Raw genomic sequence first — 9,639 nt, 5'->3', positions numbered from 1 at the left:
AGTGTGCCCTCTCCAGCTCTCTCTTCCCTGCCAGAGTAACACTGGAAGCCACATGATGAGATGGGATGGTAGTGTCACGAGACAGAAGGAAATGGGATCTCTGAGTCACTGGATGTAGAGCTCCTATTAACCTGCCTTTAGGTGAGACTTTGGGTGAACGAGAAATTTACTTTTGTTTTGCAAAGTCAATGAGATTTCAGAGTTTATTCATTACCACAGCATAGGTTAACCTATCCTAACTAATACACCCCATTTTATAAATGAAAAAATTGAGTCAGCAATTAAGTAACCTGCCCTAATCAAAGCGGCTACTTAGGGACCAAGTCTATCTGACTTACAATAGCCAAGCTCTGTTGTCTCCATCTCCTCCTTGATATTTGCCACCATGGTCATCCCTCACCCCGTTGGTTCCCTGTCATTTGCTTCCACCCAGGTTGTTCCTTCTGTCTCTCTGCATCTCTCTCTTTGGCCTGCATAAACTACAATGCCACATGTCCAACCAAGTCTTAGGCTGACATTAAATCATAGAATTATGCCTCATATTGTAATTCTGTCTTGGAATTTATTTTGAGTCTTGGCTGGTTGAGTTGGCCAATACTGAACATGGCTGCTTAGCATCTGGCTTTTATTTGGTCTCTGGCTAAAACAAAAAAAAAAATTCAAAATTAATTTTCATCACCGGGTTTATAGTATTTTCTGTTTTCTTTCCTGAGCACAGTGAAGAAAAAAAAAGTGAGATGTGGCTATAATACTGTATCTGAATCACTCAGCTTGGTGGGTTGGAACAACTTGCTCATAAGAAAAACTCGTGTATTCAACAGATGTTATGATGCAAGGGCCCTGATAGATTCTGGGAATGCAAGATGAATATTTTTAACCAGAGTCCTTGCTTTAAAGGGGTACCCAATATAATGACCTGTATATGTAAATAAGATGCAAAATAGTGTGATAAGCCCGTAGTGAATCAGGGTGTATCAGAAAATGTGATGACACAAATGGGAAGGTTGTCTTTTCCACCTGGAGTGGTTCCGATTCCCATGTGAATGTGTTAGTGCCACGGTTGGAAGAGATTTTCCAGAGATGGCTGAATATTGAATGTTGTGCTAAGTGATTTTCACAAATCAACTCTCCACACCCACTTCCCCACCATGCTTTACAAGTATTACATCTATTCCAAGGATGAGTAAACTGTTGTTCAGTGAAGGAAAGAGACTTGCCTAAGGTCACACATGTAGGATTTTAACTCATTTCTATCCAATTCCAGAAATTCACATTTTCCCCAGTATACCAATCTGGTCCCTCTGGTAAAACAGATGGGTTTATTTCCACAACCTCCACTGTCTAATCCAATGAATTTCCTGAGCCAAGCCCTTGGCAGATCCATCGCAGCTTGGGCTTCTTGGAAATTCGGTGCTGGTCCTCAAGAGCTCCCTACCTGCTGAGCCTTATTCTTCATTCTGAAATAAGAGCTGCCCTGTAAACAGTATCTGGTGCTCGCTTCCTGGACTCCGGCTGGTGGGGCAAGAACAGTTCCAGCGCATATGCTTCCCTATTCTGTAAAAAATGTGTTTATACTTGGTTCCCCTGAAGGCAAACGACGCCCATACTTTTGTTCGGGCCGAATTTGTTGGCTGGGCTTTTTCTAATCCTTCACACCCTGCGAAGCAGGGAGCGCTGCGCGTGCCCTCTGGCGCCATCTACTGGCAGTGTTCGAGTCTGACGGCGGCCCCTGGAGAGGAGTTGTGATGTATTCAGTAATTAATTGAAGGAATCCTGCTACTTCATTAGCAGATTCTTTTTTTCTACACGGACGAGAGAGTGACCAATTAGTAAAGAGAGTAGATATCAAAGACTTTAGCTTACTTTAAAGAGCCCAGGATCTCCTCTCTCTCACGTCTCCCACCCCACCAGTTGTGACGTTCCTTCATCTTCAATTCTTTCCTCCTTTAAAAATATTTATTTTCTTATTATATAGAGATCAGGGCATGGGGCACACAGCTGCACACCTGAGCAAACAGAGTGGCTGACTGGTTTGCTGGCGTAATAAAAATCATTGGTTTTGAGCTCATTACTCTGATTCCACAATGGGCACCAAATCCCATTTAAGACCCACCCAGGAACTCTTCAAAGTGACGCTGCTCCAGGTCTGTGCCTGGCGAGCGTGCCACCTCTCTGAGTCTTTGCAAAGGAATAACCCACGTTTGGAGACCCAGGCCTGCCAGATCAAAACCAGGCCTGCCCTCCAGACCTTCAAACAAGTCACAACAGTGAACTTGACTCATCCATTTTCAAATTACAGCCTGTTCTCTTTACGAAATGGAGCAGAGCCTCTCAGATTGGGGCTGCCTGCTATATTTGATATATTAGGGAGAATCCTGACTCTTTCCAGGTTTCGGCCGGTCTGTTTTAAATCCAAATAGCTTGGCTGAGTGTGGTTTTTAGTTATTTTTTCATTTGAAATGGAATTCGAAACAGCAGGGGTATAAAGCCCAGATACAAATGGGAAAGAAAACATAAAAAGGTCCCTGGAGTTCCCCCTTCACCTTCCACATTAAGGAAAAGCAATATCATTGTAAACCGACTATCTGTCAAAATACCATGCGGGGAGGGTGATACTGCTGAGCTGCTGGAATTTTACAATATTTCTAATGCTTTTAGTTTTCTTTAGAGGCGTTTCGATGGAGGGATCAGGGGCACAACTTTGGAGCCAAATCCTGCTCTGCCTTTTACAGTCCTGGAGCCTTAGCCATTTTCTGTAAGCACACAGAGTCTCAGTTTCCTCACCTGGGAACAAGCCTGCTCTAGTTACCTGATAGGCTATTGCGAGCTTGAAACGAGGTAATACAGAAGGCATTTACCATGGGCCTGGGCACTTCACAAGAGCTTCATAAACAGCTAATATCATGATCAGTCTCTCATAGCCGGGAATCGGAGCTTCTGCCTTCGGAATGAAGTGTTGACTTTCAGATAAATCCTGGGTCCCCTTTGTTCACCGTCATCTAGCCTCTCAGATTGTTGAAGACTTGGACTTTGGATGCTATATTCAGACATGCCACATTAACCACACCCCTTCTAGATCCACCTGTCCCGTGACCTCCTCCTCCCCCATCCCCTCCCCCCAAGGGAACGGTACCTTCTAACCACACTGGTCTTCTCCTTACTTCTTGTCTTTTTTTTTTTTTTTTTTTTTTTTTTTTTTGTGGTACACGGGCCTCTCACTGTTGTGGCCTCTCCCTTTGCGGAGCACAGGCTCCGGATGCACAGGCTCAGTGGCCATGGCTCACGGGCCCAGCCTCTCCGCGGTATGTGGGATCTTCCCGAACCGGGGCACGAACCCGTGTCCCCTGCATCGGCAGGCGGACTCTCAACCACTGCGCCACCAGGGAAGCCCTTCTCCTTACTTCTAACACACAACTCTTGCCCAAGGTAACAATGCTCTCCCCACCCACCCATGTGCCTAATTCCTTCAGGTCTCCGTTTAAAGGTCACTTCCTGGGGAGGCCTCCTTGACTTCCCTGACTGAGGCCAGCCCCTGCTCATTCCTCCACTGAAGCTTCCGATCGTGGCTTCCCAGTCTATGCAGTGACACTGCCGTCCATCTTCTCTGCAGCACTTTGCAAAGGGCTGGGCTGGATAAAGTAATTGTGATAATCTGTTTAATAATTTGTCTGGTGCCTCTTTTCTTTACCTGACAATAAGTGGTGAGGAATTCTGTCCATTTTGTCTATAAATAGCTGATGCTGGATGGATGGGCTCTGAGTCCTCCTTACCTTAGTCCCTGATGTCCCCCTCTTCCTGGAAAACGATCACCTCATTTTTCAGTCAAACTCCCACTCATCTCTTTTTTTTTTTTTTTTTTTTTTTTGCGGTATGCGGGCCTCTCACTGTTGTGGCCTCTCCCGTTGCGGAGCACAGGCTCCGGACGCGCAGGCTCAGCGGCCACGGCTCACGGGCTCAGTTGCTCCGCGGCATGTGGGATCTTCCCGGACCAGGGCACGAACCCGTGTCTCCTGCATCGGCAGGCGGATTCTCAACCACTGCGCCACCAGGGAAGCCCCACTCATCTCTTTTAAGATACAATTCCAAATCAGCTCCTCAGTGAAGCCATTGCTGAATTCCCTTAGGTGGGGTACTTGCTCCCAAAGTTTCCTGTATTTACCTCTGTCATGGCAATTACATATTGAATCCACGTGCTTTTGATAACAGGCTCCATGTTTTACACAGCTTCTCACCTCCAGCGCTTAGCAGGTGCCTGGATAGAGGAGGTGAATGGATTCAATAAACATGGGGTAAATGAATAGGGCCACATGGCCTTCTGAGAGAGTGACAATCATTCAATCCCATACCACTCTCCTCAGGTGGAAAGATTTTAAGACTATTTATGCCAAGAACTGGTTACTATATTACCTCTCAGCCATGGCTTAAGCCACGCAGTAGATACTCATCAACCTCTCGGTATTTTCTACTTGCAACACTGGATTTATCATTCACTTCTTACACTTATAGTCAGTTCTAAGAATTTTCAGAGATCCTTCTCACATTCTGGTTCTGGGGTGTAAAGATCTTTGATTCGTTATAGGGAGGAAAACGAATATTTTATTGTATATTGGATTCTCCTTTTTTAGGGTTCAGTCATGATGGTAATTGATTTCAGTTTTTCTTTTCTACTTTTACTACTTCAACTATTGAATTGTGGAAATCCTGGTGTAGAAACTAATAACTGAAACAGTTCAATGAGCAGGTAAGTGGAGAAAAACACAGACCAGAAGTAGATATACTTAGAGGGCTTCTTGATGTTTCAAAATCTTGCTTGGAGAATCTTCAACTCTCTATTTTAATTGGCCTGGGTCAAGATTTTTACAGTGAACGTCACAACAGCGACTAAGACTAATGACTATTGTTTTTACAGAATATTTTTATATATTATAAAATATTATAAAATATATAATATATAATATATATAATATATATATAATATATATAATATATGATATAATATATATAATAATATATATTATAAAATATTTATATATTATATATTATCATTGAATACATCCCTCCTGAGCATTTTCCATCCAAAGAAGCATGTTCTCGATGATTTATATCTGGAGTTCCCAACTCATTAGAAGAGATCAAATTGTGGATCACGAATGCCAACCTGGTTTTTGAAGCAGAGTAGATGCCCCTCTATCCTGGACTGAAAAATTTGATAATAATGACAGCAGATAATAATAATCTATAATAATAATAATAACAGCAGATAATAATAATCTCCAGCACCTACTCCTTCGTAGGTCCTGCTTGTCCTTTGAAAATCTTCTCCTCCTCACTTTCTTCTCTGGCCATGTAGTTTGATGAGCCTCCCAAAACCTTGGTTTTAGAGGTGGGCAGCTGACCTACACCTCAGCCAATCTAGTGTGTCCTGTGCCTGACTGGTTCAGGGATGGATATGAGCTACAATCAGATCAATGAGGCACCATCCTGGGAGGATGTGAGGAACTACTATAGCCATCTTACTTATTCCTACAGACAGAGAATGGGAGCTGCTGGACACTATCAAAAGGATACTGAGGATGAAGCTAACTCTTCCCACAGCAAGCTGAGTGATGGAGAGCAATCAAAGCCTCATGATACCATTTGAGCCCTGTATCCAGCCAGGTCTAGAGCTACCTCTACCGATAGCTTTTCAATGATATACTCCAATAAAATGCCTTTTGACTTTAATGGAATTTTCTGTCACTTGCAACCATAGAATTCTAACTGATACATTTATAATTTGGCAGCACTGGGCTAAGCCCTTTTACGTAGGTTAGCTAATTTAATCCTTACGGCAACCCTATGGGAGTAGTTATTATCTGCATTTCATAGCTGATGAAATAGAGGCTTAGAAAAATTAACTATCTTCCCATTCACAGGTGGGAGATGTTAGAGTTGGAATTAGGATTCAGGTCTTAGCTTTGCACTGTTTCCTGGACATGGGAACATGGCTGGGGGGGGGGTACCATCTATGAGGCACCATCCACTTCTCACCCTCCCTTCCCGATACTCCTAACCTGGTCCTTCATTTTGCTGTCCTCCTTCTCTCTTCCCCTCCCCTCCCATACCTTGACTTTGAGACTCCAGGGAGATGCACATTAGCCCCTCCACCCAGCAAGCTCTGGGAGCCCAGGCTCAGCCCTTCCCCAGCCCATGGAAGGGGACTGGCTGAGATGACCCCCACGTAGTCCTTCTGGCCACTTTGCTGTGAAGTCATGGCCCTTCCCTGGGTGTCAGTGATTGCTTCTTCCTTTCCTGGCCCAGAGCCATCTTCAGAGGCTCGTTTGACAGCACCCAGGGCAAGCCAGGCTGAGAGGCACCCTGCTTGGATAAGGCATTTTACCGCTCGGGCATTCGTGTACAGCTGGCTCGGTTTGAAATCCTGTCCCTCTCTGACTTCACTTCCTGAATGTGCTGACAGGCCTTTGAGCCAAGCCAAACAGGTTCCCAATGCCCGTGCCTGCAGAGTATTCCCCTGCGAGTGCAGCTGGGGAAACAAAACTTTTCTCCAGCCCGCAGAGAGGACCTGCCAGCCCTTATATGACCAAGAAGCAGGTCCTGAGAGACGTTGCTGAATCTTAATGGGAAACGTTTTCATTTCAGCCGGGGTGGGGTGTGTGTGTGTGTGTGTGTGTGTGTGTGTGTGTGTGTGTGTGTGTTTGTATGCATTCACACTGGCTTGGGCGGGGAAGAGGAATTCCTGATCAGTTCCTCTTAAATTAACAAATCTACGGTGGAAAATGGCTAATTATTGCTTGCCTGCTCTATACAGGGTTTTACATATATGAACCTCTGACAACCGTCTGAGGTAGACATGGCTAGCCTCATTTTTACAAAGGGAGGAACTGATACATAGCGATACTCATGAACTTGATCCATGTCTCCCAGGTTTGAGCTTCAGAGCACAGATTGAACCCCTGGGTACCTGACTCCAAAATCTCTGTGCCTCCACTAACACCTAATACCTCAGTTCTCTCTTCCAACTCGTAATATCTCGATTCTTCATGTGGTCAGAAGGGTAGCAAGGCTCTGGTGTCTTCTGAGTTCTGTGAAGTTCTACAAGTTAGTTTTCTTCTCTGAATCTCAGTTTTCTCATACGCAAAATGGACTGATAGCAGTGTCTGTGGCAGGGAGGCTGTGAGGGTCCATTGAGATATAAATTCACGTGGCAGTACTACTCAAGGGCAGGGTCATATGTGAGCAAAGCTAGCTCTTCTGAGTCAAGAAAGACCTGGACTCAGCTCAGGCTTCCACCAGTCACTTATTCCATGAACTTGAACAAGATGGAAACCTCCATTTTCTCATGTATACAATATAGCCCTAACATTTACCTTGTAATCCCCAGCAGAGTGCCTGCTACATAGTAGAAATTTAGTAAATGGTATACGTATTGAATATTATACAGGCTTTTGTTTATTATAATTGCGGCAGACACTGTTGTTTCCTACTGGAGCAGTTAGGAAAGGCTAAATAATGCTACAGTAACAACAAGCCCTCATCTCTGTGTCTTAATACAACAAAGGTTTAATTTTTGCTTCTGTTAAATGTCTATTGTTGATGCTGGGGGTGAGGAGGGACTCTGATCTACATCACCGTCATTTAGGACCAGGTTAGTGGACATTCCATCTCTGTGCTTCCACAGTTGCCAAGGCTGGGAAAAGGAAACATGGTGAATTGCACACTCACTCTTAAGGTTCCCACCTGGATGTGAGGGAATATTACCACTGCTGGTATTTCATTGACTGACACAAGTCACAATGACTCTCACCCAACTTCCAGGAGGTAGAAGATAGGGAAGTACTACCCTACCTCGTACAAGAAGAGAACTGGAAGCATTTGATGGAGAGCACTAATGACTATCCACCAACCCCAAAGCCACTCTCCATCTCACTTATTTTTTGCCATCAGAGCCTTGATTGTTATTTATTTTTAAATTTACTTTTGGTGTTCATTTTCCCATGTGCTTAGAAGAAGGTGATCCCAAGGGGGTGAATCATGACTGTAGGCCAATCATGGTGGTCCCATCCCCTTGCCAGGGATGAGTTTGGGTATAGGCATATGACCTGCTCTGGGCCAATGGGACCTGAAGGGAAGTCTACTCGGGTGGAAGTAGGGAGCTTCTAGGAGACGTTTCTCTTGCTAATAAAAAAGAGAAAGATGAAAGTAAACACCTTTGCATTGCTAGTGATTATTGTGTTTACCCATGATGCCAGGAACTGCTCAAGCTATCTTGAGTCCACACAAGGGGCGTCTTTGACACACTGAGAATGGTGAAACAGATAGAAAGCCCATGATGATGTCACTGAACTACTATATTGGCCCTGGATCTTGTTTAAATTGTGTCTTCTGTTACTGGCCCGTATAAGCATCCGAACTGGTGGAGTGGTCGATTATATAACAGCCCAGGTACCTGCTTCTCTTTTTTCAAGATTTGCCATAAGGTGAGGGCATTCCTCCCTCCAAGTATGAATCTAGGATGAATCAAATACACCTTGGAAGAGATTTGCCATCAGCAGAAGCTGATGGACAGACAGTCCCATGGAGATCTGGGAAATGCCCAAATTTTGTCCAGGTAGCTAGTGAAAACCTATAGCCTAAGAAGGCAGTAACTTAATGATCTGGTAACCCAATTTTTTGAAGGAATAGTGAAGCAACCATCAAGCAATGTCTTTTAGTGGATGTGCACGAAGGAAGTTTGTGTAGCAAGAAACTGTCAGGGCTTCTCAGCACTAGTATTCTAGTCCCCCCAGAGCTGAGCGGTTTGCAGCAGGGCAACGAGAGTTCATTAGATGTTACTGTAGCATGGATGAAATATCCCAGGAGACTATCTGATTACCTTTGTTCAGATGCTGTGTACATCAAAGAACCTTCTGATGACTAATTCAGTTCCTCAGGGTCCTTGATGTAGAATCAAGGAGGTGCCCCAGGATCACCAGGGCATTAGGTTCCTAGAAAAATATAGGAGAAGAATATGGTTCTTGATGGCTGGGGACCTAATTGTGGCCCCATCAGTCACTGCATCAGGGCCCTCAACAAAAACTCTTAAAACTCACTGGGAGCCTCAGCTTCTGTTCCTGTGAAACACAGCTACTAACAATGACACACGCAGGGTAGTGGTGAAAATAAAATGCAATAGAAGAGATGAAATCACGTTGAAAAGGACAAGAGTATAAACTGATGAGTGCCAATCTCAGTGTTCATTCCTCTCCTCTTTGCTTACCCCTCTCCAGGAAGGCAGGCCTTCCCTTAACTCCTAGGGTTCCCCAGAGTTTTTCCAGGCTTTTCCTCATGCTGACCCTCCATCTGGATTTCCCTACCTCATCTCTTCTGCTCTTGACCTGATGAACTCTTAAGTCATCTAATCAGTCTCAGTTCAAGTATTTCTCCAGAAAGACCAGGATGACCATCAAACTCTTAGCATGGAACAGTTAGTACTTCACAACCTGACCCTTAAACTTGCCTGCTTCTTCTCCTTCACTTTTCTTCACACACCTTCATTCCCAGCCTCTCCAAGAAGCTTACAAGTCCCTCAACACACCATGTTTTCTGATGCCCTGTTCCATTGCACACAAGTTCCTCCTCAAACCTTTTGTTCCTGCTGAG

Source organism: Kogia breviceps, chromosome 1 (assembly GCF_026419965.1).
Source record: "Kogia breviceps isolate mKogBre1 chromosome 1, mKogBre1 haplotype 1, whole genome shotgun sequence".
Classification (NCBI taxonomy): domain Eukaryota; kingdom Metazoa; phylum Chordata; class Mammalia; order Artiodactyla; family Physeteridae; genus Kogia; species Kogia breviceps.
The sequence above is the reverse complement of the archived record's forward strand: the minus strand, read 5'-3'. Positions refer to the sequence as shown.